At 37.0% G+C, this 21,257-nt stretch overlaps 1 protein-coding gene across 1 annotated transcript in view; it reads left to right on the top strand.

Annotated features, from left to right (window-relative positions):
• tsnare1 (T-SNARE Domain Containing 1) overlaps nucleotides 1-21,257 on the top strand; it is a 130,105-nt gene that overhangs the window by 65,201 nt on the left and 43,647 nt on the right. The gene's annotated exons all lie outside the window — the stretch shown is intronic.

Below are 21,257 nucleotides of genomic sequence, written 5' to 3'. Positions count from 1 at the left end.
AAATATATATATATATATATATATATATATATATATATATATATATATATATATATATATATATATATATATATATATATATATATATATATATATATATATATATATATGGGTCAATATGATTCTTTCTTTTTAATAGTTACGAAAGCAATTTCATATGGTTCCGTCTATGAAGTATTCTTAACAGGGTTGTACCAAAATTTTGAGGAAGGATCAGTGTATATTTTTAGAACTCCTGAAAAATTATTTTTGTTATCCGTCTATACGGAACAATCGTTCCATGTCCTGCATTGTCCTTTTATTCAAGACTTTAGACACACTTAAAAAAAAAAAAAAAAACATGATCATTGGATAGAACAGTGCTGCATCAATTACATTTCCATACAAACAGATCCATCAGGCCCATATTCTTTCTGAACTCAATATCATCTTTAGCAACTGTCCTTTTACTAAAGCTTTCAGGGCAATTTTCCATAATAGTTCGGTTTATTTTGCTGTCTAGTCGCGCACACAAGCAGAAGGCTTTTCATACACCATTGAAAAACAGCATCACGTTGCTCTATTGAAGTATGTCTTGTCTGTAGCAAAACAGCTGTTTTCTTCCAGATGTGCATTCGCACAGATGTGAACCAGCAATGATGGGGTCATTCTGTTGTTCTTTGACATCCGTTTGGTCCAATTTTAAAGCCATTTGTTTTAGACGTGCACCGTGTCCTGGTTGTCTTTGATGCGGGGTGTTCAAAGACAAAAATTTAAATGAAATAAATGTCAGCTCGTCGTGTTTATTGACAAGGCTAGACGGAAAGCGAGTCACGCAGATGGCGCTTCGAAACAAATGTCTCTTTCTTGTTTGGATAGCAGGAGTTGAGAAACGAGAGAGGCCATGCACGTCCTAATGACCAATGACAACCTTGAGAAAGTATTTATGAAGACACATGGCTGTTCTCTCTTGAAGACCTGTCTGGAGTTCATAGACACTCGCTCGCTAACGCAACTACCGCATCTGGCTAACAGACAAGCATCAAACAATCCCACATCCCGCAACCCTCTTAATAAATTCCCATTCATCACACGGACAAGACCTGAAAGGCTCAAACAAAACCGACAGGTTATTTTAGTCATGGATAAATTGGACGAGGGTTTATTTTTTTTCTTCAGATGATCAGAAGGGTGATGAGGACGAGGCTGTGCTCCGAGAGCTCTGTCGCGGGTTCTAGAGATGTCTCTGGCCCTGGGCTCAGCCGAGCTGATCATATCTGACAATGTGCTTTTCCTGTCTAGCATCTTCCCTGCCTTCCCAACCCCCCCCCAAACCTCAAACCCCAAACCGCGCCGCCTCCTCACGCAACTCTGCTCAAGTGAATCACCAGCATTTGCAGCCCTTGCTGAGCCCTACTCTCTCTCTCTCTTTCTTTTCATCCATATCTCTCTCTCTCTCCCCCGTTCACTGTTAGATGCGTTCCCGAGGGAAATGGAGAAGATGGAATGTCTGTTATCCGTGTAAAGTACAATCAGTTCCCCCCTTATTCTCTCTCTTGCTCTCTCTTTCTCTCCAAAAGCTGATATGTCCTCCTGAGTAGTTCACATTTACTCTGGTGGCATGTGCGTTCAGGCGAACCCTTCTCCGGAGAACCGTGCAAAGGGACATGCACGCACACACAAGCCGGATAGAGGACGGGGGGGTTATTCCGCATGCTGTTATGGATTCTTGGAGTCTTGATTTTCTATGAGGCGACCCACAAGGGTAATGAACTGTTCCTCTGGGATGACTAATTCGATTTGCATTCACCCTATATTACAGTGAAAGGAGGAACACATTTGAAGGGAGGAGCCAGGCTCCGCCCTCCACCACTTATGACATCAACCCCAGACGCAAGTCTCTGACACTTTGGCACCGGTCATCATTTCATCAAAATGAATTCGTTAAAAAAATAGAAAGCATAGGGCATGACAAAGGACAACTTTCAAGGGGAATCTGAATGCAACACCTGGCCCATCCAACAGAAAAAATACACACACGTGTCTCCCCTGCAAATTTGTCCAGTGCATCCCTTTTGCCCTTCAATGAGAAATGGAAGTTTCTGACAGTAGTGGAGCCACGGTAAACGGCGCTAATGGCAGACAAGCACTGCTGTGTAGATCCTGCATGTCACTGCCTGTGAATCTCTACGCTATACAACTCTTAACTCTAGGTTAAAAATGTCTATTTATAATATTGCATACATTTTACTGGAGTAAGAAGAGAGAAAAAAGACTCAGAAAAGACCTTTATAATCTCGTATTTTGTCCCCAAAATTTCAAGGGGTTTTCAATGGGACTTTAGACAGATTTAGTGTTTAGTTTATTGTTGGCAACAGTATTATTTTACTATGTACATATATACTATTATAGTATTTATTAATTTATTTTCATTTTAATTAATTTATGCCATTTTTTTATTAGTTCTTTTTAGCTTTAATTATTATTTAGCTTTAATTTATTTTTAATTAAGTTTTAATTTAATCATTTTAGTTCTTCAACTTATTTTATTTCAGTTAGTTGTAATAGTTTTCATTTTAAGTTTTTTTTTATTGAGGTTTTTCATCTAATAATATTTTTATTTTAGTTTATTTCAGCTGTATTGCAATGAATGCAAATTAGTTTTTAATATAGATTTTATTTAAGTTAAAGGGGGGGTGAAATGCTCATTTTCACTCAATCTCCTGTTAATCTTGAGTACCTATAGAGTAATATTGCATCCTTCATATCTCCAAAAAGTCTTTTGTTTTATTATATTTATTAAAGAAAGATAGGGTGTACCGAGTCTTTCCGGAAAAAACCGAGCGGCTGGGGGCGGGCCGTGTGGGCGAAGCTTAGCTGTGCTAACGCGCCGAGCTAGTGACAACACACAGAGACATTATTTGTTCAACAGTTACTCACCGTCCGGTTCCAACGCACGACCGCGAACCTTTATCATTGCGACTGCTCGATCCTTAAGCATTAGACGATCTGCAAATCCGTCGATCTGGGCTTTGTTTATAAAACAATCATCGTCGAAATGCAGGGAATAAACAGTCTACACAACTCCGTTTATGCTCAGGAAAACAAACTCCATCCACGGGTTCCTTAACGCTGGGTTCTTTGGGAATCTGTGCAGGGTTGTCTTGCTCTGGCAACCAAAAACACACTTCTTTGGTGACATTGACTTCCCAAAAGCCGTGCAGGGCGCTTTGATAGTGAACTGCTTTCACTCTCTTGCTCTGGTCTAAGAGTGCGCGCGCGGCCGCGATCTTACCGGAGAAGTGCCCTTAGGACCCATATAAGGAAATTCCGTTACATCTGACGTCACACATACCCATACTCGAAAAAAACTTTCCGAAACTTGTGACAAACCGGAAGGAGTATTTTTGGAACAAAAATACTCCTTCAAACGTACAACTTAGTTTTTGAAACTTTGTCCATGTTTAGCATGGGAATCCAACTCTTTACCAGTGTAAAAAACTCAGTATGCATGAAATAGCATTTCACCCCCCCTTTAATAACAACACTGAAATGAATGACAATTATAACACAGTTGTCAAGCAATCTCTCATGTTGGAGATTGAGAGATTGGCTCATTCATTTTTATTGATAATGTACAGAATTACTGGTTAGACTGTTTTGTTGTTAACTGAAGTGTTACATAATGTGAAGCTGATTTGGTACTGATCATCATTCATTTCCAGACTCATTCAATTATGAATAGTATTTGCTTTAAAATAAATAAATAATAATAAAATAATGTAAAAAATAGAGAACCTTTTATTTGTGAAGTATTTATTTAACTGGTTTATCAAAAATGCATTACTATGCATATTTTTAAGTTACAATTTACAATAAGATCCCATTAGTTAACATTAGTTAATGCATTAACTAACATTAGCAAATGGAACCTGGAACCATTCCTTATTGCCACAATACATTATATCTATGTGTTTTGTGAATGTCTGGGCATTTAACTGTATGTACAGTACTATGAGCACATAGTCATGATGTTATCATGTGTTGCTGCACTTTGTTCTTGTACTGTACATGTATGTTGTTTTGACCGTGACCAGTCAAAGAACATTGCATGTTTATCTATTTTGATACATGGAGGCTGAGACATTGCTATTCTTATAACAAAACAGCCTGACCCTTGAGAGAACATTGACTCTGTGGGGGTGCTCTCTCTCTCTCTCTCTCTCTCTCTCTCTCTCTCTCTCTCTCTCTCTCTCTCTCTCTCTCTCTCTCTCTCTCTCTCTCTCTCTCTCTCTCTCTCTCTCTCTCTCTCTCTCTCTCTCTCTCTCTCTCTCTCTCTCTCTCCCTCCTACACATTTTCACACATCTTCTCTTCTCAATTAAATCATATAGGCATATGAGGAATCTAAGTATTTATTATTCCGAACCGGTAACAGCAAGAAACATCAAGCAATCAGTCTTATTCCCAAACAAATGACTCTATGAGTCTTTTCTTTTCATTCAATCAAAAAAAAATAAATAAAAAAAAATCAGTAAGAGCCATTACTGAATTAATCGAACTCACTTACTGAACCGCAAGTCATTAATTTCATCATGTCCGACTGCTGTAACAACACTCTATACATAATGCAAATAGTCTAACCTGTCTAAAACATGGGAAATGTTTTGCAAACCATCTGTAAAGCATGACAATTTCGCAAGTTACTTCTAAACAACAGCTAATACTTGCTCATAATGTGCTATTTGGAGCTCTGGTTTTATTTACATTGATAAATCTTTCTCAATTTTTACTTATAAAACAGTGTTTTATGTTTGAATATTTTGTTAATGTATGCTTGGTGAACTAAAATGTTATTTGAATGCCATCTTACTCTGAGTGCTCTGAGTCATTTGGACTAAAATGAATGAAAGATGACAAAATGAAAGTAAATGTAAAATATTTTTTTTCTCCAAGACAGCCTTTACAGTCGTCACACACTCTTAGTTTTGCTCTTACGACCAAACTAAGAGGCTCTTTCTGGTCTTACATTGCTGTATTGATTTTCTTTTTCTGAAAGTATTTTCTATCCTTTTTTAAACATTAATATCTGTCTTGCTTTCTTAGTGTTTGTTATTGTCTTTATTGTGCATTCCTGTGATATGACTGATTTCTTCTTTTGTCACAATCAATAGCAAGTGCTGTTGAGCAACTCGTATTCTAGTCTTCATCTTGAACATGACATACACAACATTTCCCCTTCTATTTATTTTTTTCTCTCTTTCCTGTGGATAAGATGCAGACACGCATGCTTTGTGCCCTAAGACTGTGTGCTTTGAGTTTTGAGGTCCTTGGGCTGTGACGGAAAGGAAACATTTGATTTTACATTATAAACCGTTTATTCAGCAAGGGCAAAAAAGAGACGTTTCACGCTTAAGCCCTCAGCAGGCTGCGCACGGAAATGTCATCATTTTTTGGGGGGCTGTAAGCGTGCGCGTAAATCTGCTTAACAGTTTTTCTGCTGTGGCACTGACACCGCGTCCTGTTGCCCGTTGCCTTTGGGCCGAGGGGTGGGGTGATGTGGAGAGAATCTCATATCAGCATTAAACACATTTATCTAGGAGAGTGAGAAAAATAGAAAGAGAGAGAAAAAAGAGAGGCAGGGGAGAAGGGTGGTGGCAGGGATTCTGGGAGGAAGATGGAAGGGAGCATTAGGAATGAAAAAGCAAAGTGTTCAACAGTTCAGGATGGCACCAGTACATTAGAGCAGGGGTTTTCAACCTTTACAGACCCAGATAGCCACCAACAATCTTTCTGCCAACCCAGTGACCTCCAGTAGAAATAGTACACCATGCATCAAAATTGACATTTTTTTTTTTTTTTTTTTACAGAATGTTGCAATGCATGTTATAAATGATTTATACATGCACATCATTTTTATAAATTCATATGCCCTCGTAATCTTTTACGTCCCCCTGTAGTCAAACATTTTGATAAAACTCACATTTGATCACCAAAATGACATTTAAACGTTTTTCCTTGAAAAAATTCATCGTGCCTTAAAAAAGCTTGAATGTAACTCTAGACCCTTGCCTCATTTAGTATACGCGGTTCTATGAATGTGCAAATTAGCCCCGCCTCCACTCGCTCACACCAGCTCAGAGATCCACTCGTTGACGATCACACGTTGACGGGATTGTTTACAGGGCAGTTTGTGACATCAGAAACAACAGCGATTTCAAACCGCGTTTTTGAGACTGTCTTTGCTTCACTGCAGTTTTAAAGAGAAAATACTCAGCAATGGTTTTGACTTCTGAATTTGCACATGGTTTGTCTTAAAGCATATTAAAAACACCACATAGACATAAACAACATTAAAAGCTTGATTTTCACCACAGGGGAACTTTAATCAAAAACGTTAACCTCCCACCCCCCTCGAACTGACGTGTTCTCTTCATGACGTATCTCGGCGAAGGGTGGGATTAAATATCATCCTCAAGTGACTGCAAGCTGGCTTTCAGATCTTGCCTCCATTTAGTTACCAACACCCAATTTCCTATGATCCAATCAGGACAAAATCAAGCTCCGCCCTACATTGTTTTCTCATTCCAGAAGCCGTTTCACTCAGATATACGTTACAATTGGGAAGAAAAGACTATACTTCGACACCCCATTGACAACCTGATTTACTTTTGGAAGCTGATGTATTCCATATGAATCAAGATATTCAAGGTCACACTTTACTTTACTCGTTTGGAATTGTTTGAAATAGTTTGAAATGATTATACTATTATTATTATCATTATTGTATACCTTTTAGTGGTAATTTATTGATTAATTTAGTATTAATTTAGAACACTGTGGTTTTTAAGGTGCTTTATAAATCAATTTTACAGAAGTAGTAGTAGTAGTACCCTTTAGTGGTATGTATGTGTGTATGTATTTACTTCCAGGTTGAAAACGCTGACATTGAAGCAAAAAAACACTTTGTAGAATAATATGGGTAGTTTTTTTTCCAGTTTGTGGTTGATATCCTTCTCTGCTGAGCCCAAATCATTTTAAACTAAGGCTAACATTGATTGTTTTCACAGACAGCTGGATTTTTAGGGGCCTTCTGTCGGAGCATTGTCATTTAAGACCACTTTCCGTTGCTCACCTGCATAAACTTCTCCTGTTCCTTGAATCCTTTGAGCTGCAGCAATCAAGCAATAAATAAGCTGTCCATTTGAATGCACTGAGGCTGTTAGACTGGCAAAGATCAAAGCCTTCTGTGTTAGCACAGCAAATACAGCACAGAGCCGAGCACCTCCCCTCTCTAAAACAAAACCTACACGCCGAGCATAATTAGCCAACGTCTCCCCAGGCACAGCTTAGCTGGCGTACTCTTCTCCACCACTGTCAGAGCAGCGGTGACGGCCATCAGTACAGCTATCGCAAACACAATATGCTCTTTAATTTTCTTCTTGTTTGCAAAAATCAGCCATTCTGTGCACAGCCCCTTGACATCATTCTTGGGATTGCTTTATCATACGGTTTCTTGGTGAAAGCAGCCTTACGTAAGTCTAATTATGCCCATCAGGACGACGCAGGCCACTCAAGAAAACTCAAGAACATTTAAATGAAGAAAGAAGAGGTGCGCAGACTATCACTTAAAGCAATAGTTCACCCAGAAATGAAAATTCCATCATTATTTATTTACCCTCATTTCATTCCAAACCTGTATGTTTTTTTGTTTGTTTTTGTTTTGTTTTTTGGAACAATTATTACGCAGCTTTTCAGATACAACGACAAGGAGCTCTCAAACTCTGAAAGAGTCAAATACCATAAAAGCACCATAAAACAACTGTAGTACATACAGGAATATTTAAGTTGTTATTCTATTTTATGTTCCACACAATAAAAGCAAAGCCATGGAACAACACACACTAGAGTAATGTAAATAATGACTGAACTTTACTTTTTGGGTGAACTTTCACTTATGAAGAAGTCTAGCTGTAAGTGTTTTGGTTATTGAAATGGCCATATTTTGATAACTTTTTCCATATTATATAATATGTCTCTGTGCTTAGAGCATGTACTATGCTTTAAAGGGCAGAAGTTACACTATTCACTCAACACCCGTATTTCAAAACTCCAGTGAAGTGTGTAGTGTTACTTAAGAGTGGAATTTAGGGCACATGGGTCTCTGGATGTTTTTGTGAGAGCAGCACAACCTGACACTGAGCACAAGCTTGGGAATCTGATACTGAGTTTGACTGACATTTCAATCTGTCTGTGGCTGGTGTGGAGTATAGTTATGCAGTTAGTACCTCTGTTTTTTGATCAGAAGCTGATGAAAGACTAGCCCGTTTATGCAGCCGCCTTGGATTGCTGAAAAACGTCAGTGACATGGTTTATCCATCCTGGCTTTCTGAATATTGGGGTCTTTAAAGGTTCAGATAGATAGTAGTTCAGATGGTATAGTAGTAGTTCTGATGGATTGCTAGATAAATATTATATCAGCTAATTAAATATATGGTTGTGGACAATATAGGCACCAAAATTACATCCTGAAATGCCTAAAATGTTGTCACATACTGTATTCTGTTGATACTGAATACTGAACTTTGTTCATCAAAGAATCCTCGGAAAAAAAAAAAATCAGCTGATAATAATAATAAGAAAAGTTTCTTGAGCACTAAATCAGCATATTAGAATGATTTCTGAAGGATCATGTGACACTGAAGACTGGAGTAATGATGCTGAAAATTCAGCTTTGCCATCAAAGGAATAAATTACATATAAATTACGGTATACTGTATAAATTACTGTTTATTTGAAAACACACACACACACACACACACACACACACACACACACACACACACACACACACACACACATTAGTGCTGGGCAACGATTAATCGCATCCAAAATAAAAGTTTGTGTTTGCATAATATATATTTGTGTACTGTGTATAATTATTTTCTATAAATACACACACATGCATGTATATATTTAAGATAAATGTGTTATATAAAATAGTTATATTTATATATATAATATAAATTATGTATATATATATATATATATATATATATATATATATATATATATATATATATATATATAATGTATATTACATACATACACACGTTTAACTACACACACATATTTATTGATTTATTTATTTGGTATGCAGACCATTTTTCTTTTCAACAATTTACTCTACAACAGCCCAAAAAAACACAAACATGACAGTAAATGTTGATGCAGCCGTTGTGGCATTCACACAGGGTTGGTCTCAGAGTTTGACTGAGAGATAGACTGGCATTTTGGAAAGGTAGAACAGCTGTAGGCTCCGTTTGGGTGACGGGGCTTCTGAGGAGATGTGCAGCAGGGGTGGACGGATGGATGACTAGAGTAATGACAAGTGCTTCAAGCAAATGATGACTAACACATTTGCAGCATATGTATTTCATATAGCATTTAAAAAGTGCATTGATGTGGCATTGAAGTAAGCAGTGCACTTGAGATAGCCATTCAACACTGCAGAGCCTTTAATGAAATGCCACAAAGGAGTCAGGATGTCAAACAGTATTGCTTAGAATTAAGTTATTTAGTTTGAATGATAGCTACATTTATTTGAATTACCACACCAGTGCTCTGCTGTGTGAAGAAATGTTCTCTTCTCCAGCTCTCTTCTGTTAAAGTTATGGTAAAAAGTAGTAATTCATTGTAAAAATAGTGACATTTCTCTCTGTAGGAGGTCTTTCTGCAGAATTTGGTAGTACCGTAAGGCTCCTTTACAAATTTGTGTTTTTATTTACAACACGTTTTGCAGCGTTGTGCATTATAGCCAATCACATTTCACATTGAGAGCGTGAAAATAATGGCCAATCAAAGTCGTAGAGCAGTTTTTGCATGTGTCCTTCTTAAAGCAATATTTATTTAGTTGTAAAATATTTGATGATATTTAAGGAATGCATTATTATTTATTTATTTATTATTATTATTATTGTTATTAGCATTAACAATTCACTTTTTTTTTTCTTTTTTTTTTTGCTGTGGTATCAAAACTGATAAACCCCCACCCAAAAATTCTGCCATATATATTGGTGACTTAGCTGTATTTTACTTTAGATCAAATATTTGAACAGTATTTATGTAAATCATATGTACATTTTTATACTTCCATTGTTTTCTCTCTTGACAACAATTTTTATTCTTTATTCTTTTATTCTTTTTTTACTGAAAATAAAAAACATTATCACATCTTTTCTCACATTTGTTTTATGATAATGAATTTTCAGTCTAGCAGATATTGGGTACGCAGGCCTTGAAAGATTGGGTACGCAGGCCTTGAAAGTGTTTACGCAGACATATCTTTTCAACCCTCAAGTTCGTTTTGTGTCATTTTTGTGTTGATTAAACTCCACTTATGACAGCATCATAGACTGGTCAGTTATCTTTGTGAGGTAGAATGCTGAAAAAATAGAACCTCCACTGTGAAGAATTGTCTGTCTTACAGGGCATGCTGTCTTTTTATGTCTTGTTGTAGATATGACAGTACCTGTGATGATTTATGATACAGCCATAATCTGATATTCCAGTGCGTCACCTCATTTGTGTTTCACCCACGCATTAGCTCCTCACACAGGCCAGAGCAACTTTTATCCTGTACCAAAACTTAATGATATTCTCACCTCACCATTTTCACCAAGGTTTATCATTCCCAGCACATTTGCATTGTACTTGATGGGCAGTAAATCTTGAAATTAACTGGGGTAAAATTGAAAAAGAGGGTGTTTTCTGTATGATAAGCTGCTTTCCGACCGGAGGAACCTTTTCACAGTTCCTAGAACTATTGGCTAATGTACCCGGATGTCGGCGTGTTCGCACCGCAGGAACTAAGAACGATTTTAGTTCTAGGAACTCCATTTGGAGGAACTAATTTAGGTCCTACTTCCGAGTAGGGTCTAAACCAGCTCTATAGGAACTATCCGTGACGTTAGTTTACGGTGATTGACCGAACGCACGCGGAACACCAGCACCCGCCATTTTTAAAACAGCTAGAATGTAAACACACAGATTATAGCCTATATATTTACTCCAGAAACTAACTATACAAACATGGAAAACAGTGATAGATGGGTCTCTAAACCTTTATGCTGAAGAGAAAATCCAACGCAACTTTGAGGGGACCAAGCCAAACATGATTATGTTTATCTGCCCAGCTAGCAACACTGGACATCAACCACACGGCATAGGCTAATAACCTTTTTTTCATATACTGTCTACTTTTTTATAACAGTTCTATCTAATAACATATTAAACAGTACTGTTAGACAGATCGCTAACTAATAAACACAGAGAATGCGAGCATTGTTTGCTCTGGCGTTCTCAGCGCCGCCAAAATAAAGGTCCGTCGCGCCGTCAAAATAAAAGTCACCGTGCTTGCGTCACTCCCTTACCCCTCCTACCAGTTCCTATGGCCAATTGGCCAGTGTGAACGCAAACAGCAAAACCGAGTTTGGGGGAGAGTAGTTCATAGAACTGTTTAGAAGTGGACAGTTCCTAGAACTAAGTTCCTGTAACTACTTGGTCGGAAAGCGGCTATAGTATCAGTCTCTTGCATCTTTCTTGAGGAATTTTGGCTCACTCTTTTTTACAATGTTGCTTCAGTTCATAGAGGTTTGCGGGCATTTGTTTATGCACAGCTCATCCTGCCACAGCATTTCAATCAGGTTGAGGTCTGGACTTTGACTGGGCCAGTGCAACACCTTGATTCTTTCCTTTCTCAGCCATTCTGTAGTAGATTTGCTGGTGTGCTTGGGATCATTGTCCCATTCCATGACCCAATATCGGCCAAGCTTTAGCGTCTGACAGATGGCCTCACATTTGACTCTATAATACTTTGGTATTCAGAGGAGTTTGTGGTGGACTCAATGACTGAAAGGTGGCCAGGTCCTGTGGCTGCAAAACAAGCCAAAAATCATCAACCATTCATCAGCGTGATGAACAGTTGGTATGAGGTGTTTATGCTGATATGCTGTGTTTAGTTTGCTTTAGTAGGCTAACTTGGCACTGTGCATTATGGCCAAACATCTCCACTTTGGTCTCATCTGTCCAAAGGACATTGTTCCAGAAGTCTTGAGGTTTGTTCAGATGCAACTTTGCAAGCCTATGCCGTGCCACCATGTTCTTTTTAGAGAGAAGAAGCTTTCTTCTGGCAACCCTTCCAAACATGCCACACTTGTCCTGTCTTTTTCTAATTGCACTGCCATAAACTTTACAAGCCTCAATTAACATTTTAAAATGTTAATTGAGGCTTGTAGAGTCCGAGGTGTAGGTATTGGGTGTTTTGCGATTTTCTCTGAGCATTGCACTGTCTGACCTTAGGGTGAACTTTGCTGAGACATCCATTAATGGTTTTGAATGTTTTCAACTTGTGAAGATTCCCAGATTGATGGGTAGCAACAATTGCTTCTAAATGATCATTGCTGATGACTTTCCTCCTTGGCATTGGGTTAACACACACCTGAATGCTCCAGACCAGAAAACTGCCACAACGTCTGCTTTATAGAGGTGATCACTGATCACACTTGCTGATGATCAATTAATCAAAGGCATTTGATTAGCAGCACCTGATTGCTACTTACACTCTTAATTCCTAAGGAAGCAGTAAGGATGACTCACCCATAGCTTTTCCATTTGGGCCTAGTTTATGTTAAATAAATAATGATAATATGATGCCATGTGTTGTTCATCTGAGGTTGTGTTTACCAAATTTTAAGACCTGCCAAGGACCAGGTGATTTTTATGTCCTGACACATAAAACCCTAGAATTCAATAGTGTGACCTTTATTTTTCGCATGACTGTATGTGTGTATATACATATACACATATATTGAATATATATTATGTTCCATATATTTGTATTTTTTTCACTACTGGTGCTGTCACTTATTTCTGATGGTCAGAGCTCTCAGAGCTGATTGTCTAGCAGTGTGAGCGGACACTGCTTTTTCGCAAGCTATTATGAAGCTATCAACCACCAACTGACTGTTCTAGGTTTCCTTTTCTCATTCTATCACTGCAGTTCACGCTATACTTTCTAACCCACTCTTGGAGTTACACATGCCCAGCTGGCAGCTTCTAAATATGGAGATTTCAGGTTGTTAGCCCCAGGGAAGCTTTGATACATGCTGCGTTTAGTTCAGGACTTGAAATCAGAAACACAGAGGGTAGTTATATCACATTATCTTCACCCAGCGCAAAACGTCAGCATCATCCAGGGCACAATTCAGCTCTTATAAATGCATAAAAACACTGCATTGTTGCTTGACCATAGCTCCTTTTACTGTGATATTTACTGCAATGAGGTTATCACCTTTATATAAGGGAATTTGATTTCACCTCAAGCTATTTTATTTCATGTGTTCCTTTTTCAAATATGCTGGTTGTGGTCCATTCTTATTTCCTGTGAAGGGGTACATCTTTTAGGGAGTACGCATTGCAAGTAATTCAAAGCTAAATGAATGAATGGATGGATGGTTAAATGGTTTGCCAGTGGGATGAGAAATAAGTTCAATATATATTGTTAGGTAAATTTAGCTTGTTATTATTTAATAAATATTTATATATTATTATAAAATGATGCATATGTCTGAGAAGTTACTGCGGGATTGACCCATTGTCAGGAGTGCAATAACAGTGTTTATTCATTTAGCCCGGCTTCCAGAGAATAAATATGCACTTGTTTGTAATAAATGAATGTACTATCCTTTAAAAAACATCCTTAGCAAATTTTCCTCAAAAGTGAAGCGCTAAATCATAAATGATTTAAAGTGGCCATGGTTAATATTTTCTTATTGCCTATACTTCACTTTTGACTGTTCTTGTATAAGACTGCTCATGTGTAACTTCTTTCCATTATGTTATTTGCACATCGTGGACAAGACAAAACAAGATCAAGACCTTGGACACACCGTTACTCTCAAACGCAAACGGGAACTCAAGACACACACATACATTTGAACATTTGAACATCTGACCTCTCTTACGCGCAGGGCATCCTGGATGTTATTGCTTAATTGTGTGTGTGTGTGTGTGTGTGTGTGTGTGTGTGTGTGTGTGTGTGTGTATGTGTGTGTGTGTTACTATTAGGCTTGTGAGGAGAATCATAGGGACATTTAATGCCTTCAGGTCCTAAAAAACAACAACATTTTGAGCCTGTGCCCAGTCATTTTGTTGGGGCCTCTTTTTTTTTTTTTAGATCATCACCTTTTATCAATGACGCTGCCAGGACTGCACAGTGTACAGAAACTCGGACCAAAGCCAATATATTCTTTATTAAGAGACATTTATTTTGTTTAGAGCTGCCTCATTGTGTTAGCTTTAGCAATAATAGTGTGCTTTCAATTAAAGGAGACATTTAGCAGATGTGTTTATCCAGAAAGACTAAAAATACACTTATTACAGGACAATCCCCCTGGAGCAACCTGGGGTTAAGTACCTTGCCTTTCAATTACCAGCCCTGAGCTTCAACCACTGCAACTCAATATTGTATTTTAAAGGTAATGTGTGTCATTTTGTTTCACTGTTGAAATACTTTCTCCTTACTTTTTCCCTACTTTATCCGAGCTTAATATGCAGATAACAAGTAGGCCGTTTTTTGGTTAATCTCCCAAAAAGTGGAAAGGTGTAAACCCCATAATTATTTGGCACTGTTCCGTGTTATTTTAGTATTATTTATATACTTCTATAGTATTTGTTAACATTTTTGAATTTGCTTTTATTTTTATATTTTTAGTTTACATTTTACTTTTAGTTTGAATAATTTTTTCTTTTGTCATTTGTTATTCATGTCATTTCGATATATTTTTTTGTTTTGTTGTTTTAGTCATTTTAGTACTTAACTTAATATGATTTATTTTAGTTTGTTGCCTTGTCAATATTTCTAATATTTGATTTTTTACATTTAAGTTTTTCATCTAATTTATGTATTTTATTTTATTTCAGCTTTATTTCACTCACCGAAAACTTTTTTTTTTTTTTTTTTTTAGCTTCAGATTGATACTGTTCATGAAACCTGACCGAAAACAACAGTTATTTGATTGGCTGGTGATTTTTTTGGGGACTGCAAAAGCAGTAATATTTGTGCATCTTTTACCAGTAACACAAGAGGGCTCTCTTTTGACTTGAGAGATAAAATATGTCATATTGGACTTTATAAGATTATTTCACACATCTTGTCCATCCATCACCTGTCAGCAATTTTTAAAGTGGACACAAACCACAAATAATCTCTCAATTCACTGAGAAACCTCAGCTGCCCTGCGGTAAAATCAGTCCATCACTACAGCTCTTCACATATCTTTCTCTCTGAGCTTTCCTCAGTGTTTTCTTGTCTTAGATAGGCCTTCTGATGGCTTGCTGTCACTCTCACATTCGCACTTGTCCGTCTGTGCTCCTGCAAAACTTCCTGGCATGTTGCATTCATGGAAGTGTCAGTCATCTTCTGTTTGGGAGTGTGTTTTTTCCAAGACATCTATAGTCTTATCAGTCCACACATTTAATTGTGTGGCTGCTGCGGTTCCTGTCAGCGGCTCTCGCTGAAGTGTGTGTGCGTTTGCGGTGCAACGCAGACCTGTGTGTCAGATGCAGCAGATGTCTGACATTTTGTATCTAATGAAACAAAGGAAGACCCTTTGAGTCCTATCAGACTCCTGTTGCCGCTCTCTCTCTCTCTGTCCCTTTATCTCTGTCTCTATCTTTCGTTTTCTAAATAAAAACAGGATGAGGTTTGACATGAGCAAGTTAATCGCAGCACAAGGGAAAAGAGCATCGATGTGATCCACATGACCCTTGGACTGTCTTTTGCTGTTCAACATTAAGATGGCTAGGTTTTGGAAATTAAATTCAAGCACAATTCCTGTTTGTCAGAAAATTATTGAAATTTCTGTCATTAATAATGAATTTAAAAAGATGGAACATTTTTATATTATAGATTTTGACTATATTTATAGTGTAAATAAATAAACAAATACATACATACATACATACATACATACATACATCTCAATAGTGACAATAATATTTTTACAATACCATTCAAAGCATTGAGGTCAGTAACATTTAGTAAAAACAGTAAAACTTAAGAAATTAATACTTTTATTCAGCACAAATTGATCAAAAGTGACAAAGACATTTACAGTATATCGTTAAAAAATATATCACGGTTTCCACAAAAATATTAAGTAGCTTATCTGTTTTCAGTATTGTTAATAATAACACTATAACTATATTGTTTCTTGAGCTTCAATTCGGCATCACAGGGATAAATTACATACAAATATATATGTATATGTTTTTACTGTATTTTTGATAATAGATGCAGCCTTGGTGAGCAAATTGTTTTGAAAGGCTGTGTATATTATAAAAATACGTATCTTGTTTTTTGTAAAAACATATCTAAACACCTTCAATATATACCTTGGCTAGTTAAACCAAAAAAAAAAAAAAAAAAAAAATTGTTATTTAACACTCATTTAACTTAAAATTACTTAAGATATTTTAGAAATATACAACAACATTGTAGCGAATCTTATTTCATTCTAAGAATTTCTATTTTTGTTAATAAATTCAACAATTTTTTTTTTTCTTTACCATCAACCTGCCAGTGACTACAGATGAAAACTAGCCTGTATGGCTAAATCTGGCACATTTACATGATGGACTTGAGTGCTCATGTTAATTAATGTCCATATTCCCTTTTAAAACAAAGAATAAAGAAATCACATTTTTTTCTTTTTCTTTTTCTTTTTTTCTTTTCATTTTCTTTTTTATGTTTATGCTTAAAGCAAGAAAACAAATGCCAGTGTGGAAAGAAAAATAAACTTCCTACTGGTTACTGAAAATGGTGTTTACCCCTTAGGTCAACCAGGGACATAAGCCACAAAATAAGTTGTCATAGTTTCGGGACTCTTTAGATCTATCCTCCCGATTGATCTGGGCCAGGAAGAAACAGCTGTGAAACTTCCAACTGCTTAGTTGACTCATGTTACCCAAAGCACTGAACCGCATCTTGACCACTTGACTGCTCAAAGTGGCACTGGCGGTCTGTGGAGCTGCCTCCTCTGCACACAGTCTCAGGGGACAGGGCCACTGTCTGGGGTCTTCATGAAAGAGTAACATGAAGAATAACTGTGGGTTCTGGGTCATATGGGAGCTCTGGAATGCTGTGTGCTTATTATAACCCTTATAAATGATGTAAACTAGCACACCACAGCCCCCAGGACTACCCAGACTCCCCCTGGGCAGAAGGACACAGAGTGCTCTCAAAATCAATATGTCACTGTCTCGCTCTTTTATATATAAAGGAACTCAAACATACTCGTGTTTACTTAGTCGAATTGATAGAAGCCATAGATTTATTTATTTATGTTGGTGAGTCCCATCCATCCATCCATCCATCCATCCATCCATCCATCCATCCATCCATCCATCCATCCATCCATCCATCCATCCATCCATCCATCCATCCATCCATCCATCCATCCATCCATCCATCCATCCATCCATCCATCCATCCATCCATCCATCCATCCATCCATCCTTTTATTCAGAGAGGATGCATTAAATTGACCAAAAGTGACAGTAAAGACTTTAACATTGTTACAAAATATTAATAAAAAAGTATATTTAAAAAAAAAAAGATGGATGAATGGATTCTTCTGTCTGGAAGTTTTAGAACTGTAAAGTTTGTTTAGGTCATTTGAGTAATTTCTTCATATTTCATCAGACTTTTTTCTCCTCCCCAGACTTTATTCAGTGTGTTGAATTGTGTTTGCCCATATGACTTTGTGCTTTGATTTAAACTGGATTCAGTGCCTGTTAGCTACAAGCCCAATTCTCAAAGTGGATGCAGCTCCGTGGAGTGGTGTTTACTATTCTGTACATTACAGTAAATTAACTTATGATTGCTCTAACTTGATGTGCATCTTGCTGTTTTTTTATTTGCCATCCTTTAAGTTCCTCCCTTCTAATCATATGTAATGACACTCTACGTCCTGTTGTTACTACATGCTAAATTTAAATTGCACTAACACCTTGGTGGGTAAAATAAATATGTTGCTCTGTAATGGTGTTGACGACCAGTGAGAGAAAAATGTGTGATTTGCTAGGGGCCATTTTGGCTCCGGCCAAACGGTTTGTGCCAAGAGCCAGGATGGCTGCCAGTTTCTCAAACAATTGCAGACACCTGTGATGAATGGCTCAATGGTTTCAGCTATACTGACCCAGCTGCACTTGCATGGGGATTGTGTATGGAGACAAAAAGGCCTGTGAGCAGGAGATAGACTCAGGGTTTAGAAAACCCCATGTTGCCTCAGGCCTGTGTAGAAGGATTTTGACATGAAACAGCAATAGTGGAAGAGGTTTGGTTTTAATTGTTTTATTTTCCATGTTGTATGTTTTTAAAAAGTTATGTCTGAGTAGTTTATGATAGTTTTGCCACAATGGCACACCTTAATTCATCAATATTTCTTCATATCAGTTTTGATTAATCTATTGAATAAATTTGAATGTTTTGAAATATTGATGTTAGAATCTACTAATTTCAAAGATTAAGGCCTGTTCACACCAAGAATGATAACTATAAAGATACAAATAATGATAACTATATAACTGTCCACACCAGAGGAAGATATCGTTCTGTTTATCACTCTGGCCGACCAAAGTGCTGTACACAAAAATTAGTAACACAAAAAATAATAAACAGTTTAAAACAGAACAATCATTGTAAGCTAAAAGTAACAAAAAATAAATACGTTTTGAGACATGACTTGAACTCAGACAGAGAGGAAGTCGATCTAATATAAAGTGGGAGCTTGTTCCACAGTGTGGGGCCAGCCACTTCAAATGCTCGGTCTCCCCTTGATTTTAGCCGGGATCTAGGTATCTGAAGAAGTTTCGTTTCAGATCTAAGACTTCTAGTGGGAGAATAAAAATGGAGTAAGTCAGATAGATAAGAAGGTGCTAAATCATTTAAAGATGTATACACCAGTATTAAAATTGTATATTCAATTCTAAAATTTATCGGTAGCCAATGAAGGGATCTCAAAAGGGGGGTGGCATGGTAAAATTTCCTCTTTCCCTTCAGGAATCTCACCGCAGCGTTTTGAACAATCTGTAAGCGTGCCATTTGGGACTTTGATACACCAAAATAAAGGGAGTTGCAATAGTCCTGGCGCGAGGTAATAAGAGCATGGATTGCAGTCTCCAACGAGCGCTTAGGGAGATAAGATTTGATTTTCGCTATAGAGCAAAAAAAAAGCTAGATCTAATGTCAGCACTAATTTGCTTATTGAATTTGAGGGAACTATCTAACATCCGTAGGCCTACCTGGGGAGAGATAGATAGATCTAGAGATCCAAGGTCCTTATGTTTTTGCCTGGTTTCTGACGGGTTAAAAACAATAACTTCTGTTTTGTCTGAGTTCAAAAATAGACAATTCTTGGTAAGCCAAGGTTTTACCTCCTCAAGACACGCTGTCAGACTGTCTAGAGCACTCTTATTTTTCCTAGACAAAGGCATATAAATCTGCATGTCATCAGCATAACAGTGAAATGAGACATTGTGTTTCCTAAAAATAGAACCCAGAGGAAGAAGATATAGAGAAAATAAGACAGGAGCTAAGACAGAACCCTGAGGCACACCGCAAGATACATTTTGGAGGGAAGAGGAGAAACGTCCCATTTTTACAGAAAAACGTCTATTAGTTCAAAAAGATTTGAACCAGCTTAAGACCTGGCCCCCTAGGCCAACGTAAGACTCCAGCCGAGAAACGAGAATCGTATGGTCAACAGTATCAAAAGCAGAAGACAAATCTAAAATGACTAAAATGACGGAATCTCCCGAATCTGTACCCAGATAAATGTCATTGAGAACTCTTGTAAGAGCGGTTTCTGTGCTATGCAGAGATTTAAACCCTGATTGAAACTTTTCAAAAATATGATTGTCATTTAAGAAGGTCTGAAGCTGTAAAAATACCATTTTTTCGAATACCTTGGAAATGAACGGCTCAATGGATATAGAAAAAAAGTTTGATAAAATAAAGGCATCAAGTGACGGTTCCTTTAGTACAGTGTAATTAAGGCAATTTTCAAACTCGAGGGTATAGCTCCTTCAAGCAAGGATTTATTATATAACGACACCAACCCAGGGCCGACAGTATCAAATAATTGTCTCAGATAACGAGGAAGTAAAGTGTCATACGTACAAAAGGAAGGTTTAAGTTTAAACATTACTTCCTTTACAGAATGTACAGAGACAGGATTGAAAGAGGTCCAGAGAGTAGATGAACTCATGTCTGTCGGTATTTCCTGATCGGAGACTTGAAATTGGGCTCTTTTTAAATTAGAAACTTTATTGCCAAAGTAGCTAGCAAAATCCTCACAGAGTGCCAAAGACGGGCAGCGAAGAGAGTTTATAGGGGGATTTAAAAGTTAATGACCGAAAAAAGTGCTTTTGGGGTGTGGTGATGTTTCTCAATCAATTTAGTAAAATAGGAAGCCTTAGCTTTCTTAACTGCATTCTGATATACCAATAGGAGTCCCTTAAGATCTCGTACGAGACCTGTAAATTGTCTTTTTTCCACTTCCTTTCTGCTTTCCTGCACGTCTGTCTCAAGGAGTGTATACTATGATCAACCCATGGCTCCGATTTGGATTTAGATTTTGTCTTGAAAGACTTAAAGTATCTTCCCAAACAGTATTTAAAAGGGAAAAATGATGCTCCACATTATCGTTACAGTTGTGGTGTGGACACTACAATTCTTTTAAATTTAGAACGATTTTTAGAGCTATATCTTTATTGTTATCGTTTTAGTTATCTATTATCAAATTATCTATTACATTTATTAAAATTTTATTTTCAATTTGTATTTTCAGTTTAATTTAGTTTTCATAAAGTTTTAGTTTTTAGTTTTTTTTAGTGTTCTAGTTTCAGTTTATTTACTTTTAGTATAAGGGCTACCCAAGTTCATGTGCTAACTGGTATCATTTGAATTTATTTTATATTAGTTTGTTTGGGAGTCATGGGAATGTATTTTAGTTTAATTTTTGTTTTTATTTTAAACTATGTTTTTATTTACAGTACGTTACATTTGAAAAATGATGGAAAGTCTTAAGCATCAGCTACTGTGTGTGATAATGTGTAATTGATGTCCATTAAGTCCTCTTTTCTTTTGTATCGCTCTGTTGTATTTGTTGTTGTTTAATTTATTACAAACTAACACATGAACCATGACATGCATGAA

The sequence above is a fragment of the Squalius cephalus genome, assembly GCF_949319135.1.
Source record: "Squalius cephalus genome assembly, chromosome: 15".
Classification (NCBI taxonomy): Eukaryota; Metazoa; Chordata; class Actinopteri; order Cypriniformes; family Leuciscidae; genus Squalius; species Squalius cephalus.
This window is presented reverse-complemented; position numbering and strand designations above follow the sequence as displayed.